Raw genomic sequence first — 27,399 nt, forward strand, 5'->3', positions numbered from 1 at the left:
TGACCTGTTTTGGGGAAAATTTATATTAGCTGTTATTGAGGTGTCTTAGTACTTTCCTGAACTGCTCAAGGTGCCATCTCATGGTTATTTTAGCTGTAGTAAAGTACTGCCACCTTCTTAAAAGTACAATTTAAATTATTTCTTACAAACTTTTAGGTGCCCAGTTGGGCACCTGGTGGTTCATGTCTGTCATCTTAGATACTGAAGAGGCTGAGAGGTGAGGGTCGCATTTCAAAGCCAGCCTAGGCAGGAAAAGTTGGAAACTGAGACTTATGCAGGTGGTAGAGCACCAGACTTTCAGGAGCAAGGGGGATAGGAAATGTTACCATCATTGCCTTGAAGGAAAAGGAAACTCTGCCTGGTCCACATAAGTTGTACTTGTTGCTGGATAAATGAGTCTTTTTCTAGTATTTTGAAACAATACGACCACTGAAGTCATTATTTCCTCCAGGTTTCAAGGCAAAGACAGATCTAATGATAGAATCCCAGCCCTCAGTGAATACAACTACAAAGAGTCTAGCTGCTCAAGACCAATTTGTAACCAGCACGTGAAGTCATTTTATGTAAAAATGTCAGCTTGGGCGCGTGGCGTTGATGAGCTAAGATACAACGCCTGGGCCAGTTCATCATACTATCCCTACTTCTCTCTCCGGAGCTGGCAGGACCAATTTGAATAGAAAAAAAGATTTTACTCTCAGTGATCTTTGCTTCTGCCAAAAGAACCACCCAAAGTAATTAATTTTTATTTTGTTTCAGTGCTATTTTTTCCTCAATTGAAATAAATGCACAGGAAACAGCAAATGTAAACATTTCCTTAAAATGCAGTGGTCCCAGGTATATGTTTCTCCAGTGCCCTTCTCTGTGACATCTAAGATATAAAAAATCTTGGTGGGATTTGCGTGATACCTTTGCTGTTAACAGTCTGTGTCATTCAATATCAGTGTATAAATGCCGGCCAGACATTTGGTCTCCATTTTATTTAGTTTTTGTTGGTTATTGCTTTTTTTTTTAACTTTTTAATTACATTTTTATTATCCTTAGTTCCTCAGGGGGTTACCACTCAACAAATCAGTTCTATGAGTATAATGCATCCTGATCATTGTCACTCCTTTCATCCTTCTCCCCCTTCCCTCCTAACCTCTCCTCTCTCCTCACATCTCCCCAGCTTCATAGGTTTTGCATTGACTATGAGGACTGTTTTCATTTCTGATTGAATTAGTAGAGGCAATAACAGGGCTGTCACACCAGAACCTTCTACAAGCTGGTGCACCAGTCTGCCCATTCTCCCTTCAGATGCCGATGGACAGGTTGTGAACAGTAGCTCACACTGGCTATGAACGGAGCTTTCCATGACCCTCCCCTACCCCACTTCCACTTTGGGTTTGGTTAATTTAATGCAGTAGCTCACAGAGCGTGGGAAAAATGTCCTTATCATGGCTGGTTCATTGTAAAGAATTCACAGGGCCGCCAGATGGGAGAGATACATGGGGGGAGATCTGTGGTTCACATGGAGTATCCATGCCTGCTCTGGGTATGCTACCCTCCAGGTACCTATACGTGCTCAGCATTCTGGAAGTCTTTATGACATAGGCATGCTTGATTCCCTTACTGGCCATTGGGAATTGACTCACAGCTCCTCTTCTCCTCCTTTAGAGGCCAGGGGAGGGGCTTGGACTGATAAAAGTTCAACCATCCTTCACGTGGCTGGCAGCCCACTCCTATCTATCTTCAGCTATCCAGCAGCTAAGGAGGATTGTCATGTGTCACAACAAAGGATCCTCCTATCACCAGGAAATTCCAAGACATTCAGAAGCTGTGTGTTGGGCTGTCCTATGATTGAGGAAATTGTAAAAGTCTTAGGAGCCAGGTAAGGAACCAGGGTCAAAGATCAAATACAAAAATAAAAGATTCTCCTAGCTAGCAAGGTTTTTGGGAGCTATTGTCTCAAGTCCTGGGGCAAAAATCAAATATGGTTATCTTCCTGTATTGTATCTTCATGACATCATATTTAGATGAGGTTTTCCACATATGAACAGAGAGCTACCATATACAGTTGTATATGGCCCTGGATGCAGATACTGAGATCTTATGACACAAAAGTCAATTATTTTATACCTTAATTTGATGGCCTGTTGAAAGGGCCATGGGCTGTGTAGCCCCAAGCTCTCAGGTAAATCTAGGCTTCTGCCATGGTTGAAGCTAGAGAGGGACATTTGTATCCATCCAAATATCACATTGAAAACCCCAAAGAAACCTTAAACTGAAATCATAGTTGGGAGCGGGGAGGCTGAACAAGGAGCAAACAAGCAAGGCTAAAATTACTGTGATTACAAATACTGCTATCAGTGCACATCATACATATGCACCAGCTTTGAGCCAGCTAGTAAGAAGCCAAAATTAATAAAGGTAGATCCCAAAAAGTCTTGCATGAACCCAGGATTTGGAAAAGGACCACATGTTTCTAGCTTTTCCACTGTGTGTGTGTGTGTGTGTGTGTGTGTGTGTGTGTGTGTGTGTGTGTGTGTGTGTGTGTGTGTGTGTGTGTGTGTGTGTGTGTGTGTGTGTGTGTGTGTGTGTGTGTGTGTGTGTGTGTGTGTGTGTGTGTATGATACCACAGTGATAAAGATAATAACCACTTGCAGAAAATTCAGCTATCATCAGTCAGAGATACTAGAAGGAAAACAAAGCAGAAAGCAGACTTAAACTCCTGAGATTTTTTTCAGGAATTGAAATGATCAGATATAGAACAGAAAATAACTGTGTCTGAATGTTTCCAGAAGTAAAAGAGAACAATTTGAAATGCAAGCATGCACAAAAGACCAAGATGTTGATTAGGGATATTATACAAAGAGATACTACAACTTTTCCAGAGAAAGATGTTGAATAAACAACTTAATAAAATAAACAATGCAAAGATAAAATAGCATCGTAGACAGAGTTCAAGTTAGAGAAAGAGAAAAAGATATTACCTCAGTCATACTCAGCACAGAGTGCAAGATGTTATAGAGAAGGTGAGACAAGAGAAACTTGCAAGTTTTTTTTCCTTGATTTTTTTAGTCTGAGTCCCTGGTACAGAACATATGAAAGAGATGTGACATTTACAGAGATGATGCCTGAGACTTTGAGGAATAATGTTAATTCACAGACACAGAAAGTACCAACAAGATGAATTTAAAAGATAAATCGATACTGATTATTATAGTGGCTAGACTTAGATCTCTACCAACAATGTATTAGGTTCTTTTCCCCCAAAAATCTTTGCCAGCATTTGTTGTTGTTTTCTTGACAAGGACTTTTCTAATGAGTGAGATGGACTCTTCCATGTTATTTTGATTTGCATTTCTCAAGATTTCCTCAACAAACTAAAAGTAGATCTAACAGCATATGACCTTGCTGTACTGCTCTTAGGCATAGCTAAAGGAATGTAAATCAACACACAAGAGAGATGCTTGTTTACCTGTGTTTGTAGCAGCAGTGTTTGCAAGAACTAAGATATGGGAACAGCCTAGGTACCCAACAACTGATAACTGGATAAAGAAAATGTGTGGCAAATATACATAATAGAGAATTATTAAGGCATAAAGAAGGAAATCATGACATTTGCAGAACAGCAGATGGAACTGATCATCACATTAAGCCAGACACACCACGTTGAAAATGTTTTATATTTCAACTATGTACTTCCCAACTTCCAAGATTAAAATAAGGTTTTTATTATCAGAAATTAGAAGTATTTTTTCCTCTGGCTTACTGATCTTCCTCCTGTTTCTTCATCTTGGAAAAGTGGAATTTGTTTTGCAACCAAAAACCTAGGAATAGACTTGACTTATTCTCAGTGTTGCCCCAATTTCTTGGTCAGGGCCTTAAATTCTCTTTCTTTACTACTTATATTCTCTGGCCTACTCAGTTTATCACCCTAGACATATATGAAGATTATAGCCAACAAGGTTTTGCATGTAGCAAGGCTTTTAGAAGACAAAACATCTAGTTCCATCTCTGGAGTTCTGCTGGAGTTCTGAAGTTTTGTGTCTGTAACAAGTGGCGGAGTAAGGCTGGTATTGTTGACATGGAGACTACATTTTGCAAACAATTGCACACAACAGCATCACCACCCTGATGTCCCTCACAATTTCCTGTATTTAGCCTTTAGGATGAAAAATTCAGGAAGTGGTCCTATTTCCACAGTGTCAAGTTTCTTATTGGCAATTTTAAGAGATCACCACAATGTCTCACCTTTCTTCCCCTTCCCATATATATTAGTCCAACAGTAAATAAATAACAGTAATAAAAAGAAACTGTTGAGCTCTGTAGATAAAGTGTTACACAGTAGATATAAAGTATATTGAATTAATAAACTCGATTCAACTTGAGGATAAAGGTGCTAGGCACACAAATATAATTCACTACTGGGTTTATGTTATTCTCTTCTGGCCTTATACAATTTCCTATCCTTTCAAAGTATAGGCCTTTCAAATATTTATCAAATCTGTTTTTATTTTAAAGAAGTGTGTGAAGCCATCCATCTTTGAGATGAATAAATAAACCCTCCTGTGTGTTTGGGAATATTACCTTATCTTTATGAGTGTTCCAGAGTTGCTTGCAGATATGATTTCACATCATTCTTAACAACAACCCTAGGAGAAGATTAGGGAGAAAAAGCGCACAAAACATCCTGGTTCACTGTGAGAAAAATGACCAGAGAATTCAATTGCTCATCCAAGGACAAGGACTCAGTCAGGTTGGACTCAAGTGAGACTTCTGTACCAAAAACCATATTTCTTTCCATTCAGGATGGTAATGAATAATGGGTAAAGAGCTTCAGAGACCATTTACTCCTGGTTTCTCATAAAGATGCAAGTGTCTTGCTTGATGGTCTTTGTGTACATATCAGTATCTATTGTCAAGTCACCTGACTTTTCAGGAAAAGATAAAAACGCCCTTGTAGTGATATCCTGCAACTTCAGAAGATTTACATTTATTCTTTTATTAGCATACACGAATGTATTAGGGTTGAAAAGTTGTCCACTCATGGAAAGTTGGGATGGCTTGGCCACCGATGGCTTTTCTTGGCCCGATGATGGTTTTCAGTGTCACTGCTTTCTGACATTGATTTGTTCTTCTAGTTGAGCTGAGGAAATGAATAGTTTCAACCTTTAATCTTTTGGAGAAGGCACCCAGAGAGTACAAGCTCTCTTTGCCACCATTAGGATCTCCTGTGATGGTAGGCTTTTGTATCATCAAAGGCCTTCAAAATGAATTTGTATATTTGCTACAATGTGTTTTACATGATTTATGTAAACAACAGTTTTGGTTTTGGTGTGGGAAAATTGTTCTAAGAATGTGGATTCCTTTGGGTTTTGTCCCACGATAGGGGAGAGAGTTTGTTCAGAGACCAGAACCTGTATAACTCAGGTATAATTTCCCTACATTTGACAGATACATTGTAAAAAAAAAAAAGAAAGAAAACCAAAAACTTATCACCCTAGAGAGATGCATGAGAAGATGCATTTAACTTGACAGTAAAAAAAAAATAACCTGTACTTGTCCATTGAAATTTGATTTCTCTAAGGATTACCTCTGAGCTTGTAATTATAGGTCTTTAAAATGACAATTTCATGAAGATTGAGAACTTAAAAAAAAAGGCCATACTAAGTGTCACAGAATAGATTTTTTTACAAAGTATATTTCATTTAGTTTGTGAATAGTTAGGGATCTTTCTTTCACAGTAGTAAACATTAAAGGGCTTGTAGACTGATTTGCTCCAGGCTAAAGATGTGCATGAGTCTGCCCGTGAATGTAGGTGGATTTTTAATTAAACCAGATTGCTACCTGCTAGTCCTTAACAGCCTTTATCCCTCTGGTATCTTCGTTATTTGCTGCCCCTAAGTGGCTTCTGTAAATATTTGGATTTGGAACTCCTGGGATAGAGAGGGAAGATCATGTTTTTAGGAGTAATGAAGTAAATTTAGATGATGTGATTATTATTCCTCTAGGGAATAGCTACAACAAATACCCTTTAGGATTTTTAGGATTTTCTCTTGTGTGTTTTTTTTTAATCAAAAAGTGATCTTTGGTGATTTAATATCTACCAAACACCTGTGTGTGTGTGTGTGTGTGTGTGTGTGTGTGTGTGAATAGGACTTTCAAGGGCATTTTTATTGAATATGCTCACAATGAAGTCATAGATACATCTGTTTTGAAAGATTAGAGATGCTCAGAGTAGAGATTTGGGGAAGTGAGTGATAAAAATATTTGCTGTCAAGAGTTTTACATTTTGCAGGTCTGACATATTAACTGTGGATATGGGTGCATGATTTTATGCTTTTTTTTCTTTTGGATTTTGTGTAGGTGAGCCCCAAACACTAGGAAGCTTGTCTCAAAGACACTGTGTATCTCTAAAATGATACTGTGTGTTTGTTGTATAGCAACCCCATTGTTTTGGCTAAATGAAATGAGATTCAGTGATTTTTCATTGTTATATTTTAATCCAAGTCACCCCATGGTTTAAGGCATTACACACAGATTTTGTTGTCTTGATTATTCAAAGCCAGTCGTGGTAGTACAAAATGCTTTCAAGTGAATGGTGGGCAAAGCCTGTGACCCGTGGGCAAAGCCCTTGACTTCTCTGAGATTATATATGCATATATTATGTATGTTATAATCATATAATTTTAAGATATATAAATGCAAAACAGACTAGCAACATTCCTTTCGATGAGAATTTATTAAGGCAAGATATGCAAAACACTATCCTCTCACGTTTCCCCATCCCATGGCCTGTCTTGGCCCCATGACCACTTGTGACTTATCTGGACCAAGGTAACAGCCATTCACCATTACCTATACAGAGTCCCCCATTGTCCCACCCCACCCCGCCCACCGCCACGCCCACCCCACCGCCACGCCCCTCATTGCCACACCCTTCCCAATGCCACACCCCCTTTGCTACTCCCAGCCCCTTTCAGTGCCCTGCCTGCCTCCCCTGCCTGGCTGGAGCAAAATGGTTAAGAAGCAAATAGGATCTGTCTGTGCTACAGCCCTTCCCCAGCTCTCCGTTGCCCTTTGAACTCCGCCTAGAAGTGTTTGTATGGTGAGGCGCCCCTCTGTCTGGTCGCAGTTACCACCGCCGCTGAAGCTTGGCTGCCTTTCTAATGAGGGACCCCCTTTACTCTTCCCTCTCTTCCTCACTCAAGCTGGACTTGCAGCTCTCCCCAGATCCTTACCTGGCTCACACCTCTTCTGACCTCAGAGTTCTACTCTTGAGGCCCTTCCCAGCTTCTTTTTCTTTTTTGTTTTTTCCTGACTTTCTGCTCCCTTTCTGCTCCCACGCCCATAATAACATACATGTACCTCCTTTGAAATATTGTGCATGGTTACGAGGTTATATTTATTTGTGTGATGATTTCATCCTTGCTCGCCTACTAGAATGAAAATGACAGGAGATCAAGGTCTGCCGGGCCCAAGAGTTGTGAAATGAGTTTGTGAGGGTCACAGAGCCCCGACGCCCTTGGCACTGGACCCCAATGGTATCACTGAGTGGTGAACAGAAAGATGAAGCTCAGTCTTACCCAAGAGTTTGGATTAAAATGACAGGGCACATAAAAAGGAGTGCCAGGAAGTGGCGCTGTAGCTCAAGTGGTAGAGCGCTCGCCTTGAGCTGAAGAGCTGAGGGACAGCGCCCAGGCCCAGAGTTCAAGCCCCACGGCCGACAAAAAAAAAAAAAAAAAAAAGGAGTGCCATAGTTTGCATGCAGGTTGCTTTAAATCTAAACCTTGTGCCCTTAACCGTTACCCTTGGCTGAGTCCTGAGAAGCCAAGTAAACTTACTCAAGATGGCAAGCTTGTTTGGAAACTAGCCCAACACACCTCTCAGTTGGCTTTTGTTGACCATCAAAGTGCATGGGTTTATGGGAACTTTCTACCATTTGTCTTCATATATTTCTTTAGCCTTAAGGAGGGCCACCATTATGGTTTTGTAGGAGGGTCTTCTGTTTCACAGCAGAAGTTGGATATGGAAGCACACATCAATAATGCCAACTAATCAGGGGGTAGAGAATTAGGAGAGTTGTGGTTCAAGCTTCTCTCAGGCAAGAGTTAATGAGACACTATCTCAGAAACCAAGTTAAAAGTGCTGCAGTGCTTACCTATCATATACAGGGCCATTGGTTAGATCCCCAGTGCCATACACAAAGTTTAATACAGAATCTCTACACAAGCAGTGGTTTTTTTTCCTCTTGCATCTCTCTCTCTCTCTCTCTCTCTCTCTCTCTCTCTCTCTCTCTCTCTCTCTCTCTCTCTCTCTCTCTCTCTCTCTCACACACACACACACACACACACACACCTTTCTCATTGCAAAGTGCTATGAGCACTTTGACAAAGCCTGCCTCACTCTGGACAGCCCTAGGGAGGTGATCGTAGGCTGCAAGGGATGGAATGTGGCTATGATGTTTGGAAGTAATGTCTGCATTTCTCAGCAGCCAAGACCAGGGAACAAGTTTTCCTTTGAGAAATCAGTTCCCCAACCCTACCCCCAGGTGCATGTATCTTAGCTCATGTCACATTATTTTCTCCAAAGCACCTACTACTTTGTCACAGTCCCCTGTATTGTCTTGCAATGGCATTATTCATGGCTTGGTTCTTCTAGCTCATCATAGTCTTTTGACTTTTTTTTTTTTTTTAACAAATGGTGTATGAGGAGTCTCAGGAAAAAATTGTCCTCAAATTGGGAAGCCAGCACCATGGCAAGAGAACTGAACATTTTGGAATCCTGAGCTTGCTATAGATCTGTGTTATTTCTTGGACCTTCTGTCCCATAAGTCCTCTGGCCTGTAGTTTTTGCGTGTGTGCCAGTACCAAGGTATTTTCGTCACTATGGCTCTGTAGTAGAGATTGAAGTTTAATATTGTTATACCTCCAGTGTTACTTTGCCTGCTAAGGATTCCATTTACTGTTCGGGATCTTTTGTGGTTCCCTGTGAAGTTTTGGATTGCTTTCTCTATCTCATTGGAGAATGATGTCGGGGTTTTGATGGATATCACATTGACTTTGTAGGTTGCTTTGGTCAGTATTGCCATTTTTGTGATATTGATTCTGCCAATCCAGGAGCCTGGAAGGTCTTTCCATTTCCTTATGTCTTTTTCACTTTCCTCCCTCAAATTTTAAAGAAGGTCCTACTGTAGGCGTCCATCACGTGCTCTTGACCTGGTGAACACCCTTGACTTTGAGTGCAGCTCTGACCTTCTTTGTTCATATATAAGGGGCTTTAATTCAGAATGGCTTTGGCTATAGTGAGTAGGCTGGCCTGGAACAATTTACTCTGTGACATCTAACACCTGCCACAGGGAGAGAAGAGTAACTAAAAGGCAGAAGTTACTGTGGAGACACATAGGGTCAAAGGGAGACAATCCCTGGCACCCAGTTAGCGTGGGGGAAGAGGAGAAAGGAGAGAAGTATATAGCAATTACATAATTACACCACATTGTATTGTACTGACCAGCAGAATCCTGACATCAGTTGTAAAGTGGAACATTAAACCTTTTATTTTTTAAGACTACTTTCTTGTGTTTAAGAACTTCATCCAATAGTGAGTTCTATTTATTTATTTTTCCAATAGACAAGAATGGGGGAATGAAGTTTTCTAGGCCTTCATTTATAGCTGAATGTTTATCCATAAGGCATTTCATCTCATAAGGACTAATTTCATGCTTCGTAATAGTTGCAGAGTTGTCTGGGGGACAATTTACACATTTGTAATTATTTCTATCCTCTATTTACAATTCTCCTTCAACTCTCTATACTTGATGTCTTTCCAGATACAAATTTAGGCTGAAAGTTGGCCTGATTTTCTTGTAGCAATGAAGGCTGGAGACCATCCAGAAAAGTGGGCAACCTATATCCCTATCACCTGCCCTCTTCAGCCTGCACAGCTCTGTACCTGATGACAGTCTACATTAACCTTAAGCCCTTTGTGACAATGGCAGCATGCACGACTCTTCTCTGGTTCCATCCTCACAGAATGTGGTACATTTACTTCATGATTCACAAGGAGATGTTATTGTAGCTCATGGAGAAATTGTATTAAGTTTAATTTGCCAAAATTGAGTGCTCTACAAGACACTGAATCAACCTGATTTCTTTTAGCTGGTAAACACATTTATTAAAACAAAAAAAGGTTGGTAACTTACTGTACCCTACCTGGGCTGATTCACATAAACCATGAAAATAACATTCTCATCATCTCTAGGACTCAGTGTTTTATTTTATTTCTGTTTGTTTGTACTATTCTGAGACCTGTGCCATGAGACTAATAGAACTATCAGACCTCTCAAATCTAACATCATAAAGCAATTTGTTCTGGAGTCATTTACTTTGTGAGAGAAAACATATACTTCACCCTTTGCTGTAAAATCGGGGTATTATCTAGCACTTTGTCATGGCTGAGAGTTTTCTATCTAGTGCACAATGATGGGTAAATTTAAAAGAATCATTCCTTAGGATGATTTATGTTTTATCTTTTGGCAGTTCTGGTAATTGAACTCAAGGCCTCATGTGTGCAAGGCAGGTGCTTTACCACTTGAGCCATACATCTAAGCCCTTTTCTGCCTTGTTTATTTTCCAGATAACTATCTAGCTTTAAGCCCAGGCTAATCTGAGCTTTGATCCTACTTACAATTACTTGTGCTGCTATGTATGACAGGTGTGTACCACTATTCTCAGCCATTATGCTTTCCCTTGTAGCTAAGATTACAGGTACATACCACCATGCCCAGCCACTGTTTGAGATGGAGTGTTCCCATCTTTCATGTCTGGACTGATTTTGAACTATTATCTCCACACTCAAGGATCTAAGATTACAGGATTGTGTCCCCTCATCTGTCAGAATTTTTTTTTCTTTTAAGGTAAATATTGCACTGTATTTTCTCCTCTCATGGATTCTTGGGTTTATTTATGGGGTAAACAGCTATTCTTATGTATTTTTGCAACTCTCATAACTCTGGGAACATTTAGTCTCTTTGTGTAACTTCTCCGTAAGGGAATTTCTCCATCTTCAAATAGGATGACTCAATTACTAACCCACAGTTCGTTAATGATTATGGCTCCATTAAAAGCACAGTACTGGATATGGTGACAAAATATATGAATAGTTTTATCATCTTTTGTAATTTTTCCTCCATGTACTGATGGAGTAAACAGGAGAACTGCAGTTTGCTGAGGAAATGCATTTGAGAATAATTTCCCTCAATGGGTTGGTAGTGGCATTGTGTTAGTTGTGAAATTACAAATTTTATATGTATGTGATATATATGATGAATAGCGATGTGATGGCCAAGAACCCCAAAGCTTCTACTTCTAGAGTAAACTCAACCTCGGCTCCCTCAGGGCCAAGCAGTGGTTAGAATGTCCATTTTCTCATCAGTAAAATGAAGATAGAACTATCAAGGGAAGACAACTTCCCTTGATATACAGTAACTCTGATCAACCTTAATGGGTATGTTATTATTATTCTGTCATGAGGCTTGAACTCAGGACCTGGGCACTGTCCCTGAGCTATTTTGATTAAGGCTACTGCTTTCCCACTTTAAACTACCTTGTCACTTCCAGTTTTCCCATTAATTAGAGATTAAGAATCTCAGGGACTTTCCTGCCTGGACTAGCTTCGAACTGCAATCATCAGATCTCAGTCTCCTAAGTAGTTAGAATTACAGGCATGAGCCACTAGTGCCTGGCTAATGTACAGAATTATGAGCAGATTAGAAACCTTTCTGAGCAATGCCAGGGCTTGGCTGTGGATTATTACTTCAGACAAGATCGTGGAAGTGACCTAGAGGTCTGGATAGGGCGAAGCTGTGTTGTTTATGAGCCTCATTTACATTATCAAAACTTCCTTCCTTGTTGCTGCATGGCAGATCACTGTTTATTGTAAAAATTGATCTGTCTTTCCATTACTTTCCTACCAATTGTTGATATATTGGCCAATAAAAATAGTATCTTCTGAATGTCACATAAAATCTCATTCTCTTTCAGCAACCACCCCTAGAGCTATAGGGAATGAGTACTGTAATGTTTGCCCAGTGCTTAGTCTTAGTACAGCCCCTGGCCTGAGTTAACCATCTAATAAACAGGAGCTGCTGTTTAATTATTGTTGTTCAGCTAGAGTTGCAATTGCACAGGACTAAAATCAGTGCATGATTGGCCTTATAAGAAACCCAAATGTTTTGTAGACATGGCCGATTCATATTAACCACTTCTTTGACAAGGCTGTCCAAGGAATGGCATTCATCTTCACCTCAAATGGAAGGTCTGAAAGCGTAGATGGAACTTAGCATAAATGATACACTGCTGTGTGGGAGATGTCAACCACAGAGATGACACCGGTTTGGCATCCAGCTGACTTTGCTTTTCACAGCATTGCAGGCCTCCATTATGTATCAAGTTTCAGTTGGATGTGGATCTTTGTCAGTCATCTTCTCTAGTAAGTCATGGTGGACCCTAGATCTGCCCATCAGCCTTGGACCACAGACTGGAGGCAGCAGCTTATCTTCTGTGAGAGGCAGAAAACGAATGTGTCAACACTTCTGGCTTGAATTCGTGTATTGACTCAATTTCTGAGCAAGATTGTAGCTGCTGTGCCAGATTAGGAGACAGGAAACCTGCATTTTAGTAAGCCAGGTGCTAGTAGCTCCCAGCTACTCAGGAGGCTGAGATCTGAGGATCCTGGTTTGAAGTCAGCCCAGGCAGGAAAGTTTGTGAGACCTGTATCTCCAATTAATCACTAGAAAACCAGAAGTGGCACTGGGGTTCCAAGTGGTACAATGTGAACTCTGAGCAAAAAAGCTCAGGGACAGCTCCCAGGCCCTGAGTTCAAGTCCCATTCCAACCAAAAAGAAAAAAAGGAAAAAAGATGTAATAGAAGGCTTATTGCTGGAGGGACCTCTATCAGTAATGATAATAACAATAATAAGATAATAAGCTGGCTTTTTGAGTAGATAAGGCAATGCTCTATGCTAAGTGATTTTCATATATTATAACTTATTTATATCTTACCCTAGCCCTGAAAAGTACATAATGTTTTATTCATCTTAATATGTTCCAGGTATATGCCAAATAGTTGTATATATCCCTTAATCTTTATTACTTTCAACCGGCCTGGTTGGAGAACTTAAGTGACTTGTTCAGCCTTCAGTAGATACTGAGTAGCAGAGCAGAGTGATGAATCCAAGAGTTCCCAGCACCCAACCACTACTCTTAGTGTTACATGGCTCATGGACTGTGGTTGAGGTGAACTGCACAGAACAGGCTCCAGGTTGGACGAGGTGATGGGTGTGGTTCCTGTAGGGTTGGAATTCATTCTGCACTCTCTGTTTGCTGTGTGTGGACCTGCTTGGCCTCTGGGGTCCATCCAGCCCCCATCTGGTCAGGAGAATCTGCTCTTCCTGTGGTCTGTTCAGTCTCCAAGGTGAGCCTCTTGAATGGAGCTTCCCCCCACCCCAATTTTCAGTTTTATTATGGGTTGTGAGCAGAGTCTGATATAACAAGTATGATTTTTCTCAATTGCTAGTTGGGGAAATCAGTTTTGCCAGTAACCTGCCTCATTCTTGTCTAAGGATAGCTCTGCGTCAGATTGTTGATTAAAGTCATCAAGAATCCTGTGATGACATGAGTGAAACTGGCAGACAGAAAATGGACAAGTGTAGTTTCATGTTTCCTATGGCCTCGCCTGATTGTCTGTAGGGTTAATGATTTTAGAAGTAACTTCTAATTAAAAATAATCTTTATTATTCTTGGGGAAGCTTGTGGTCAGTATGTTATAGTATTCATCATGGGCTGTTATTGTGTGGTTAAAAAAGCTTCCAGTTTGTCCAAAACTCTATTGTACTAAATTTACATACTCACCTTTGGACATTAGCCTTGTTTGAACAAATATTTTCAGCATTAAAAATACAGAATTCAGTATTTAGTGGGGCTGAAATTAATATTTTACTTTATATGTAACATTGCATATTACTGAGTTATATAAATGAGTCTGCTCAGTCATTGCATGTGCTTTAACTTCCCTCTTTGAGAATACAACACTTTCTTCATTGTTGTCTCAATGCAGAAAAACCCTTTATATATGTATTAAGACTTGAAGTACATAGTATTGAACTGTTGTGTTTTTCTTATTGGGGTTTGAACTTAGGACTTTACACTTAGTAGGAAACCATGCCAGCACTTGAGCCCCTTCTCCAGCCTTTTTTATTATCAATGTTGTGGTTATTATTATTAGTATCATTATTTTGGACCTATCAGGGTTTGAACTCAGGACCTCACCCTTGCTAGGAAACCACTCTACCAGCACTTTTTGTTTTGTTGGTTGTGGAGCTGTCTCTGAGCTTTTTGCTCAAGGCTAGTGCTCTGCCACTTGGAGCCACAACTCCATTTCCATGATCCTCAGATGTCAGCCTCCTGAGTAGCTTATAGGCATGAGCCTTTGGCGCCTGGCTTCTCTAGCCCTTTTCATGTTGGTTATATTTTTGAGCTAGAGTGTTGCTTTATGCTAGGACTAGCTTTGATTATGATCTTCCAATTTGTATTTCCTTCGTATGCCCATTTGATACGACAGGTGTGCACTACCAAATCCAAGCATTAAGATGAAGTCTTATGAACCTTTTTTTTTTTTTTTTGGCCTGGGCTGACATGAACCATGATCCCTCAACTGCTATCTCTAAAGTAGCTATGATGCAGAGAAGAGTACAAGGAGGGAAGCATTTATTCAGCCAATAGTAATTGGATAGCAAGTAGTAATTGGATCTAATTCTCAGAAAGTTTAAGTCCAGTGTGGAAGCAGACAGCAATAAAATTGAAAAATAGAAGACATAATTTTGGAAAGTTCTAAGCAGTAAGAGCCACAGTTTCAGTGAAAGACTTGCAGGGACACAGGCCACTTTAGACAGCAAAGCAGTCAGCTTTTATTCCTTAGATGCTCCGTGAACAGCAGCAATAGCCACCCACAAATATCGTGGCTCACAACAAGCATCTCTTCTTTTGTTTACATCTGCAGGTCAGCTCGACTTAGATAATTTAAGTTGGTCTTAGAGGAGCATCTTTGTCCTAAGCTGTGGCTCATCTGCGTTTATAAGTTGCAGGCTAAGATTTTTCTACATCTGTTTATTTGGGGAAGCAGATTGAAAGGCCAGAAGCTACTCAGAATGTATGTTTTCATGACAGATCATTGGTGTGTGAAAGAGCCCAAGTTCACAAAGGTCTTTGTGTGTGTCATGCTTACTAATGTCTCATTGGACAAAGCATGTCACCTGGCTAATCTACATCATATTTGCTGATGTCTCATTGGTCAAAGCAAGTCACATAGCCAGCCTATGGAGCCATGTTTGCTAATGACTCATTGGCTAAATCCAGTCTCCTGGTCAAGCTCTCACCATCAGTAAGCTCTCATGGGATGGTGTATGGAAGTGGATATTTGATGCCAGTTAATTATCAGTGAAGGCCTCTCTGATAGTTGGAACATGAATGCTACAGTGATCCAACCAAGCTAAAATCTGGGTGGGGGATATTGAGGGAGTTACTTCAGGTAGAGAAAACATTAGCCCCTTAGAATTCTTATTGCAACTGTCAAATGCAACTGGTTAACTAAATTATAGACTATTGATTTCTTTTAACTTGTCTGTGAAAATAAACCCTAATATTCTTTCAAAAGCTTGTGGCATGGATTTAAAAAGAAAAAACAAACAACAACAACAAAAATCTCTAAGAAAAATTGAGTGAATCTGGGGGCCCTAATAAAATTCCCTATGCAGAAGAACCGTTATTACCATTAATATAACAGGACACGAAATTCAACATTTCTTCCAAGTAACCAGATTGCTATGTGCCAAAGCAGGTGCTAGACCATATGTAGTGTTTGAAAATGTCCAATAAAAATCAGTTGGATGACCATTAAGCCTCCCGTGGACATGGAGGATTAATTTAAAAGCAATAAAAACATGGTGTTATAAAGACTTCCTCAAATGTGCTGTGCTGAGATTTCCAGTTCCTTCCCCGAGAGAGAGAGAGAGAGAGGAGAGAAGTGAGAGGAGAGAGAGAGGGGGGAGAGGGAGGAGAGGGACAGAGGAAGAGAGGAGAGGAGAGAGATCTCAGCTCAGATTCAGAGAGGCAGTCAAAGGTGATGTTAAGAGTGTACCACCAGGGCTGGGAAGGTGGCTCAGTGGTAGAGCACTTGCCTTGCAATGCATGAGGCCCTGGGTTCGATTCCTCAGTACCACATAAGCAAAAATAAAAAAAAGCCAGAAGTGGTGCTGTGGCTCAAGTGGTAGAGTGCTAGCTTTGAGCTGAGGTACAGCGCCCAGGCCCAGAGTTCAGGGCCCACAACTGGACCAAAAAAAAAAAAGTGCCCCACCAGGGGCAGAGATTGTGAGTGTAGACCCCTACCTGTGAAAACTCAAGTGGCCTGTAGAGGTAGGGACTGCTTCTGGGCATGAGTAACCTCCTGTTTTATAGACAGAAAAGCCCAGAAGCCCTGGGTGTAGAAAGAACTTAGGATGTGTCTGTTGAGTTTAGACAATACATAAAGGGATTCTTCCCAGGAGGAACAGGCAGCACATGTACCGGGGTGAGGAGATCCTTGTTGGAAGGGTATGAGAGGGGCTCCTAGGGGCATGAGCTGTGGGAACCATGATCTGCCAGTTGAAGTGAAACAGCAGTACAGCTAGCTAGCAGAGAGAACTCAGAGCCGTGTACCTGAGAGATGGCATGAAAACCCCACTAGTCACATGAATATGAGGTCATAGGGTGACTGGACCACATGAGAGCTTTCTACCTTCTTCCCTCTTTGACCGTGGGTGTGGATAACATACACACCACAGCTACCAGGAGGACAAGATCAACTCAGAGAATAGGCCAAAGCCAGTCAGGGAGCAGTGCCTCCCACTTAGAATCCCAGCTACTTTGGAGGTCGAGATTGGGTGGTTGACAGTGCAAGACCAGCCAGGCTACACATGAGCCAATTTGTATGTCAAGAAATAAGGCAGATATAGATTCCAGCTATGTAGGAGAATCATGGTCCAATGCTGGTCTTGGGAAAAAGTAGGAGATCCTAGCTGAAAAATAACCAAAGCAGGAAAAAAAGTAGCTAGGAGTGTGGCTCAAGTGGTAGAATGTCTGCCTAGCAAATCCAAGGACCAGAGTCTAAACTGAACTACCACTTAAAAAAAATGGAAGAAAGAAAAAGGAAGACAAAGACAGACAGTAAAGACAGGAAGAGGCCACCACACCCCCACACCCTTCTGTCCCTGGAATAAGTCTGTACCTGGTTGCTGAGTGAACCTGTGTGAACCAGACATTCTGAGTTCCGCCAATGCCTATATTGAGTAAGATTACAATGAAGCTTTCTTTGTTCTTCTTTTCTAGACAGTCGATTTCTAATATTTTCTCTAAAAAATACAAAGGAAATGAACTCCGTCGGCCAGTACAGCTTAGGGACGGAGGAGGAAAAGAATGGAATTCCTGAGCAAAGGGAAAGGGCACCCTCGTTTAGTTTATTCCATTCCCACACTTCCAATACTCACAAAGCAAGAACTCACTGAGACATACAGAGCAAAGAGGGATAGCACAGGTACTGGAACTTAACAGAAGTATTTTAGCGGTCCTTAATTATCCTGTCCCAAGATGAATAAAGTTTACTTCAAAGACAGTTGTAGCAGGAAGAGGACTAAATGTACCACACACAGCAGGAAAAATATGCCTCCGCAGAAGTAAACACTTAAAAGAATGAGACAGTAATCAGGCATCTAGGGCTGCTGACACCCCTAGCTGGTCCCCAAATAGATAAGTGTGGAGTGTAGTAAAACAGCAAGTATTTGAACAAGAAAAAAGAGGGTCATTTACCCATTCAAGATACAATAAAGCTTTTGTTGTTGTTGTTGTTATTGTTCATGGACTTGAGCTCAAGGCCTGCACACTGTCCCTGAGCTCTTTTTACTCAAGGCTAGTACTCTTCCACTTGGAGCCACAGTTCCACTTCTGAGTTTTGGGTGGTTAAATGGATATAAGAGCCTCACAGACTTTCCTTTCCCTGCCTGGCTTTGAACCATGATCCTCAGATCTCAGCCTCCTGAAGTAGCTAGGATTACAGGCCTGAGCTACCAGTGCCTGGCACAATGAAGCTCTCTAAGAGCAATCAGAAACAACCGGTGTCCAACTGTGGGTGCTTTGGTCAGACATACCATGACTGCTAGAAACCACACAACAAATGCCAGGAGCACTGGTAATTAAAAATTCATCTGTTTTACAGTGACTCCCTTTGAATTTTGTCCAGTCTACCCATTACCTTCACATTTATTAGAAGATGGTGATTGAAGTGTTGTGGAAAGGTGTTTTATTGATACTACCTCACAGACAAGAAATCTGTAAGGTACTTATTGGTTTCATCATTGTGGGTGAATTGAAAATAGACAAGGGTTAGGTGATGGTTGAGGGCTTCAGACAGTAGTATATGGTGGATCTGACTCCTGGGGTCTGTACTCTTAATGGATCTGATTGGCTCCATCCCCCTTTGCTTCCCTCCCTGGTCTCCAGGCCCAGCAAGCTCTACTTCTCTCTACTTGGCTTTTAGTCTGTCCCCACCCAGATCACTCTACTGATAGGTTTCTGTTATGGGCAATTGCTGAGAATTGTGTCGACTGTATCCGAGTGTGACTGGCAGGTTCTTCTGTCCCTAACTCAGCAGAGGAACCCTACAAACAGGTCAGCACCTCTCAGATGAGCTTTCCACCAGCTTGCATCTCCTGTGGGGATTTCCACTGTGGGGACTCCTGACTGGGGCGCACCCTCCATGCAGCAGCTCCCCTCAGTTCCATTCTGCTCCTGTACAGACAGAAATCTTGCGTCTATCTTCCTGTCACCCAGCAGATTGGGCTGTATTGGCAAGAGGCACCTTGTTAAAATGAAGGCTTGTCTCTGGTATCATAGATAACATGAGACAAACCCCACTTTCTGCTTCCTGACAATCCGCTTTGCTGGTGATAAGGTTCCGGAGAGAGGTCTCGCTAGGTTTAGCCTGATTTGAATCATCTTTTTCAGGAAGAGCAGTGTGTGGAAGATCATTTCTATTAAGGGAAGAGGTGGGAGGAGTTTTTTTTTTCTTTAATTGGGCAGAAGTATGGTGGAGAAAGTAGGATTTGAAAATGAACACAAGGAAAACACATCCGGTCTGGGTCTGTGGCAAGTAACTTCTGTGAGCTCAGTTCCTACTTTAGCTCTTTCCTCCTACTTTTCCTCAGTTCCTAATCCTCTTTCCACCCAACTGTCCGCCTCTCAGCTCTTTTTGTCACCATTCGAGCTGTTTCTCTGTACCACTTGCATCTGACTTAATCCATATTTCCTTTAACTGGTTGCTGTTTATTCTGAGACTATCTGAAAATTGTGTATTGGATGTATCTGTCATATATATAATTTGTCATGTAAAATGTGTATGGAGAGAATTCTATGTGTGTGAAATAAAACACATATTTGGGAAAACACGTGTTTGGTACTTTTGGAAGTACCATCTAATAATTTCTTCCTAAGTTCCATTTATATATATTTTAAATTTTATTATTTATTTATTTATTTAGCCAGTACTTGTAGCTTGAATTTAGGGCCTGAATGCTGTCCCTTAGTGTTTTTTTTTCCATTCCAGGCTGGTGTTTTACCATGTGAACCACAGCTCCACTTCCAGCTTTTTTGCTGGTTAATTGAAGATAAGGGTCTGTATACTTGATGTGTGTGTGAGGTGTGAAAATAAAAACAAGAGTGGGCAGTTCAGACCATTAGGTCTTAGTCCATCACCCTCAGACCTAGGCAAACCCCAAGGAGACAAATGAATGAATATTTCACCACTGAGAAACCTGGAGGAAAAGGACTTGATGCTAAGAGTAGAGGGATGATTATGATTATGGGGTGGGCCGAGGAATGGCATCTGACTGATAAATGGCCTTGATGGGGGACCCTCAGAGCTCAACGGAGCCAGCCATGGTGGGGGCGGGGGAAGAGCATTCCAGGCAGATGGAATATCATGTGCATGAATATTCAGAGTCCCAGAAGCAAAAAATGAGCTTAGTATACAGGGATCTGAAAGAGTAGCTTGGTTAGGGAAAGGCGGTGGAGGGGGAGGGTGGCACAAGATGGTGTTGAAGAAGTTGTGACTTCAAAAGTTAAGCTTTCAAGTAAAATAAAGTTTTTTTTCAAGTGCATTGCATAGTATTGGAAGGTTGTAAGCAGTGAGATGAGAATGTAAATCCAGCTTTTAAAAATCCTTTTTGGGCCAGATGCCAGTGGCTCACGCCTATGGATTACAGGCTACTGAGGAGGCTGAAATCTGAGGATCGTGGTTTGAAGCCAGCTCAGGCAGGAAAATCCTCAAGACTCTTTATCTCCAATTAATCACAGAAAATGCCACAAGTGGTACTGTGTCTTAAAGTGGTAGAGCACTAGCCTGGAGCAAAAGAGCTGAGAGATAGCGTGCAGGTATGCATGTCCTTTGACCCAAAACAATAAAAATTCTTTTTGGCATTTTTCTCTGTCACAAAATACTGCACACAGTTGTTGCTCAGTAAGTACTTACTACTTTGTTAAGTGCCATCCTCAATAAGTACTTGTTGCCTTGAATTCTGTGCCCAAAGTACTTACTTCCTTGTTGAATGCTGCATTCACTAAGTACTGATTGCTTTGCTGAATGCTGTGCTCAGTAACAGTAAGTAGTGTGTAAGTACTGTTCAGCTTTGTGGGATGCTGTGCTCAGTAAGTACTTGTTACCTTGTCAGTATTGTGGCTGTGATTGATATAGAATTACCTACCTTGTGTAAGGGATGAACTTAATCCTCTTTATATGATTTTATCCAGGAAGCTAGAAAAATTTATAAAAAGGCAGCTTTCCTGGTCATCTCCTTTATTTTCAGTTCATGAGTCACACACTTAGGGCTAGCTCTGGTTTTGTTTCAACTGAGAAGTACTCTGGATATTTGAATTTCCATTGAAATCTCATTGAGAGGTTTTCAGGGTTTTTTTTTTTTTGTACCAAAAGAAGTTAGAATCTAAAACATGCTAGCACTTTTGTAACCTAAACAAGAAAATAGTGACTGAGAGCAAAAAATGGACACTGGACATTTATAAATGAAAAAACCAAGATGGAGAAAATGAAGGTATTCAGGTAACAGTTTCATTTCCTGGGATCATGCGCAGGCAGGAAGCAGGAAAGGCAGTTACATGACTAGAGCATAGAATGTAGATGTCAGGTTGATCATGAAAAAAAAATGTTGTGTGGTGATCATATTATCTGTGTCTTCACCCATTGTCTGCATTAAAAATCGCAACATGCATATGGACATTTGAGTCTTAAAATGCTTGAAGGAATTTGGACTGGTGTGTGTGTGGGGGGGTACTGAGTTTTTGAACTCAAGGCATTGTGTTTGCTAGTTAGATGCTTTTTTGTACTATTTTGAGACAAAGTCTCATTTCTTGCCTAGGCACAGATCTGTACCTTGAGGCTCCTATTTTATACTTCCCACAGTGGCTGAGATGATAGTTCTATCCTACCATCCTGCCCAGCTTTGCCTAGTCTTGTGAGCTTTTTGCCAGACCTAGGCTTGAATAGCGATCCTCCTGATCTCTACCCTCCTGCGTAGCTACTATTACAGGGGTGAGCTCCCGGTGCCTGGCTGTTCTGAGCTTTTTATAGCTATGCCTTCCCTCTGCCTCTGTCATTTCCAGCTTGGAATTCATGTCCCCTTGGAGTTAACACGTGCAAATAGACATGAAGAGGGACATTTCTTCAAACCCTGGGAGCCTGGGTTTTTAACTTGACTTAGAATCTTGGGTCAATTGAAGATATTGTTCTTTTTGTAAGGCTCACCAGTGAGCTCTGTTCTGGGATTGTTGTGAAAAAGCTCTTCACAGTTCTCAAGCTGTTGTTCCCCTTCTGGAAGTGAACTATGAATTGGAGGTCAGCCTGGAGTACTTCACAAGCATTATTTCCAAGTAGGAATGAGAGCCAGAACACATGAATGGAGGGACCTCTTCATTTCTGCTGCAGACCAATCACCACAAACTTCTGTAAACACACATTTGCTCACTTCTGTAAACACACATTTACTCTCTTACTAAAAGTCAGAAGTCCAAAATCTGGTTCTCATGCCTAAAATCAACGTGTCCACTGGGGTGTTTCCTCCTGGACTCTGAAATCCTTTCCTTTGCCTTTTTCCAGCCTCTCCTGCCTAGCATCTGGCCTGTGTCTCAGGGCTCACCTCCTTTTCCTACATTGTCGAGGTCAGTCCAATCTCTGCTTTGCTCGCCATGCCGTCCTCTGGCTCTCTTCCTCTGATAAAGACTCCCTCGAGCACCAGGTTCCTGGAAATCTGGCTCCCTCTCCCCACATCCTTGACACTTCTGATTCTTTGCTGTGTAACGGAGGAGCATTTACAGCCTCCAGGAGGTGAGGTCAGGACGTTTCGGGAATCCATTACTCAGCTTATCACAGTTCTGCAGCAGCTTGTGAAGTACAAGCTTTGATGATAACCATTCTGGTACCTTCTTGAATATGTCTGTGCCACGCACATCCCTGTGGTTGGTGGTTTGTGCTCATTTCCCCCCTCCCCAAATTTGCATGAGGATGATTTTTGAATTTCACCTGTAGAACCATGTAAATAGGGAATTCTGTTCTACACTTATTGTTAGGGATCCTGAAGACATGCATGGCAGTGAAAGTATCACTAAGTACTCCAGAAAATACTTATTTTTAAAGACTTGGAGTGAGTGATCTTTCATGGTTTATGGGGGATTTATTTATGTTATTGCATATTATTGTTCCCTTGAGGCACCTTCTCGGTCTTATTTTTCAAGTTACTTAGATACATGATTTATCTTCTTCCTAGACTGTAAGCTTCTTGGAGACAAAGTCCTTTTCTGGTCCATTCAGTAATGTGCACACAACTGAAACAACATTGGGTGCATTGTATGTATTAATGCCCTGGAAAACCTATGAGATAGATTCTCAGAGAGGAGATATAACTTGGCTGAAATCAGACAGCTGGTAAGATACAAGGCTGATGTTCAAATACTCTGACATCTGCATCTGTACTTTTATCAACTCTATTATCCTTCTTTTTTACCACTGCAGTATGTACTGAATGAATAGTAATTATTGCTTTATAGCCAGCATAGTACTTTTACATACATTATCTCATTAGGTCCCCATTAAAATTAAGGACAAACAACGATTACCTGAATCTCTAGCTTAGGGATGAGCAAACAGGCTCAAAATGGTCGGGGTGTTCATTCATTGGCAGTTCAGTCTTTCTTAGGCAGATATTCACAGAACCTATGAAAAGCCTTTTACCTCATGGCACTCATGAGGCCTTGGAAAACAAAGAATTGCCTGCTCCATTTCTGCTCTAAATAAGAAGGGGAATGTTTTGTAGGAAGAGACAATAAGGGGCATATCACATTGGGGCCGCCACAAAAGGCTTCTCTGAACAGTGTGCTTCAGATTGGTAGCCACAAAATTTTTATTTTTGAACTAGTGAAAACATTATATGACTGTAAAAAGCTAAGCAAAATACCTGGTTACAACCAGGTGTTTCTAATGTTTCTTCGATGGACCCAGAAGTATATGATATTGCTAGAAGTTGTTGCTAGATTTATTCTTCATCGGTTGTCCTTTTTGGTTACAATGATGGTTATTCAGTGGTGATATGCTTTTATTGGAGGCCCAAGAACAACCACAAAAGAAGAGAGTTCTTTCCTGATGGCGTCAAGAAATAATGGTCTTTGGTGGGTCTTGTTTTAGCTCTGATTGGACCAACATGACCATGGGTTCTGGATTTTCTCACTCCATGGAAGAGACAGGGCCTCCATACCTGACATTGGGGAAGGATAGATTTCATAAAGGCAAAGTTTCTGAGTAGACAAGGTAAATATATTTTTACTACAGAATCATGTAATGTAGTCGGTAGTACTGTAACATGAGCTATGTTTTTTTTTTTTTTTTTTTTTTTACAAATGATTGCATCATTCAAAGCCCTGTGATTAAAAACAGCTATTTAAAGATGATAAAATATAATAATAATAATAATAATAATAATAATAATAATAATAATAATAATAATAATAAAGAAGCCCAATAAAGCTTATAAGAAAACTGGAGTGATGGGAAAGTAGAAAGAGAGTTTCTATTCTTTGTAGCCTTACATTCTGGAGCATGTTTCTCTGCCTTTGAGAATTGATATTTTCAAGACACGAACTTAAAATTGACATCAAACTTTGATAATTCATCAAAGCGGAAAATTTGCTGCAATGTATAGCCACTTTCTTCAATTAATTTCTGTATTGCTGCTAGAAGTAGGTTTAGATTCCTCATCTATACTTGTGGCTTCTACCAACAATAGGAGCCTTTGGAAATTTGTAGAGAGAGAATTAATTGAAATCATCAAGCCCCATCATACTGACACCAAACTGAATATCTGATGCATGATTTTACAATTGTGCCTAAGGTGATCTTATACAGATCATCCCCTCCCCCCTTTGTCAGATTTGTTTCTGATTTCTTTCTGTCCTGTTTGACATTCAATCCATATGCTCAAAAATCTTTCAAACTCTTCTCTTTCCATAGACCTTTCCCTTATGCAGTTCCTAACACTTGAAACCAGTCCTGCAATAGGATGTTTGTTTTCTCATATTGTCTCTTCACATTTTTTATTGTTATAAAGATGATGTACAGAGGGGACACAGTTACTTAAGTCAGGTAAAGAATGCATTTCTTTTTGGACAATGTAACCACTATCTTTGCTGTCTCCCAGGTTTTCCCTCCCATCCCCACAAGTTGTATAATTCATTTTTGACGTAGTGTTTTTAGTGAGTACCACTGCTGCATTTGTTCACCCTTTGTCCCTCTACTTCTGTGTCCCCTCCACCACTTAAACATGGAAGACATATAAACAAAGAAGCAAGATGAACAAAAATAGCAAAAAAAAGAAAAAAAAACTCATTTCCATTTCCTGGAGTTCATTTACATAAGTATTATTTTATATGACCATATGCACACAGGCTTTGGCCCTTGTGTTCCTCTCCTAAGAATGTCCTCCTTGAGTCTCATTGTGTGTGAATGCCTAGAGTCTTGTATAATTTATTATTTCCTGGTGTATTTTAGATCTAGCTTCTGAATATCATGTTGTCTCTTAGGGACTGTATTGTGGATTTCTTCATACTTGTGGCTCAGGAGGGCAATGTGTATGCTTCTTTCACGTTTCTTCCCAAGACTTGAGAACTTTTCCTGTACTTGGTATTTTTTTCAAGTCTGGAAATTAGGTAAGAGTGGGATGTTGAATGTATCTTTTCATATAAACAAGTTCAGCAATGTCAACAGCATAGCATAACATCACAGGATAAGACACAAGGTGAACTGGTTGTTGGAAGATGTTCTTATTCATATCTGGCTGCATTTTTGCTTCCAGATTAGAGTTCCTATGCTTCTCCAGTATAATAGTACACAATTTGCACTATTTGCAAATGCAGAATTCATGACATACTGAATGCCATTACAGTACTTTCTTCTTCCAAAGAAGTGATATAGAAGACACAACTTTTGATAGGAAAAGGGTAAAACCCAAGACTTCTAAGTTAGCCTCTTTTTCACATAGCAGTGCTGATAGAACCAGCTATGCAGAGTGTTTAAAAGAATGAACTGCAATCTAACACAGTGCTACAATTTGTGTTTGGAATGGCCCTCAAAAGGCATTCTTAAATTCTTCTCTTAGATTTGCAGGAATTAAGACATCACAATGAATCTAGATAGTGTTCTAGTAGATTTGAGCCGTTATGTCCAACCCTTTGCAGGAAAAATGTAGACACATTTACAAAGCCCTGTCTCATTATGGTATGAAGATTTTGCTGCTGGTTTTCTTCACTAAAGAACTTGAAATGATGATATTTTGAAAAGATACCAGAGAAGCTTTGTGGACTCTAGACTTGTAGTGTGTTGCCCCAATATCTAAGTATTATGAATTATGTACTGAGCATTCTGGTAAGATTTGATTGCAAATGGTTGGAAAATAACCCCTTTGTCTAGCAATTAAAATAACATGGGTGATATGGGTGGTGTGTTCTTTCTCCTTTCCTTGGTGGAGGTCCTGTTAAGAGTCCCTGTATCTTAATTGTCTCCTTTGGAAAGAAAAAAATTGAAATTCCCCTACTGTAGTACAAATGCACTTATTTATGCCTGGCATTTACATTTGGTGCCTTTGCAGTGATCGCTGAGAGTTACATACATTGCTGATAGTAAGATGTGAGGAGCGGGCACCTTGAAATTGACGAGAGCAAGCCCCACATCAGATGAAGGGGCATTACTATTGATGGGGGGGATACAAGGCAGTTTCATTAGGGACAAAGGACAAGTCATGGTTTCACCAAGCACTCAGTTTGGTATGGATGATTTGCTCAATTAATATTCATGGCCAACAATGATTCTCAAACTGCTCATGTTCACGATATACTCCCCCACCCCACTTCTTAATTGAAAGGAATAAATGTCCCCAAAAGACTCTGAGCAATATAATTCTACGGGACATAATCAGTTTGACATTATCAAAATGTGCCTTAGACTTTGGAAAAATACCTGTAATGATCACTTGACTGACCTGTTCTCTCTTTAGGTCAGTGCTGTGGTTTCGATGTTCAGGTTCACTATGCCAACTTTTCCTATTTTATATAGACAAATACTTTACTATATGTCATTAAGTGGTCCTAGGTTGACCAAGGAGGCTCAGATACCTTATGTAAATTGTGTAGAATTTGCATTAAATCTATACTTATTCCCTGATGTGCTTTTAGTCATCTTTAAGTTACTTAAAATATTTAATACAACATAAAAGCTATATTTTGGGACTAAGGACAGCCAAAATTTCTGCATATTCAACAAACACTATTTTATTTTATTTTATTTTATTTTTGCCAGTCTTGGGGCTTGAACCTCAGGGCCTGGGCACTGTCCTTGAGCCTCTTTGTGCTCAAGGCTAGCACTCTACCATTTGAGCTCCAGCACCACTTCTGGCTTTTTCTAAGTAGTTTATTAGAGATAAGGGTCTCAGGGACTTTCCTTCCCCTGGATGGCTTTGAACTATGATCCTCAGACCTAAGCCTCCTGAGTAGCTAGGGTGACAGGCGTGAGCCACTGGCGCCCGGCTCACAGTTTTATATTTTTTGAAAGCATTTTTCCATCTGCACAGTTGGTGAGTCAGCAGATGTGAGTCCTGAGGCTGTGGAGGACTGACTGCATACTTACAATGGAATCATGGACTGATGTTAGCATTCACTGCATGCTCAGTTTCCTTTACAGGAAAAGTGCGGCCATCAGTTCCATGAGGGTGAGAGAGTATCT

General features: G+C 40.6%; 1 protein-coding gene across 8 annotated transcripts in view; it reads left to right on the forward strand.

Annotated features, from left to right (window-relative positions):
* The window catches only part of Sgcd (sarcoglycan delta), a 913,825-nt gene that overhangs the window by 338,871 nt on the left and 547,555 nt on the right, over positions 1-27,399 (forward strand). For 3 of the 8 annotated variants that reach the window (XM_069993892.1, XM_069993886.1, XM_069993891.1), the window contains exon 1: positions 1,661-1,867. The exons of 3 other annotated variants lie outside the window; for them this stretch is intronic. The gene's annotated coding sequence lies outside the window, so the exon portion shown is untranslated. Of the gene's footprint in view, positions 1-1,660; positions 1,868-7,045; positions 7,091-19,721; positions 19,739-27,399 lie in introns of those variants that run through there. 2 more of the 8 variants (XM_069993894.1, XM_069993887.1) reach the window with 2 other exon arrangements.

Source organism: Dipodomys merriami, unplaced genomic scaffold (assembly GCF_024711535.1).
Source record: "Dipodomys merriami isolate MVZ:Mamm:240054 unplaced genomic scaffold, mDipMer1.0.p SCAF_44, whole genome shotgun sequence".
Classification (NCBI taxonomy): domain Eukaryota; kingdom Metazoa; phylum Chordata; class Mammalia; order Rodentia; family Heteromyidae; genus Dipodomys; species Dipodomys merriami.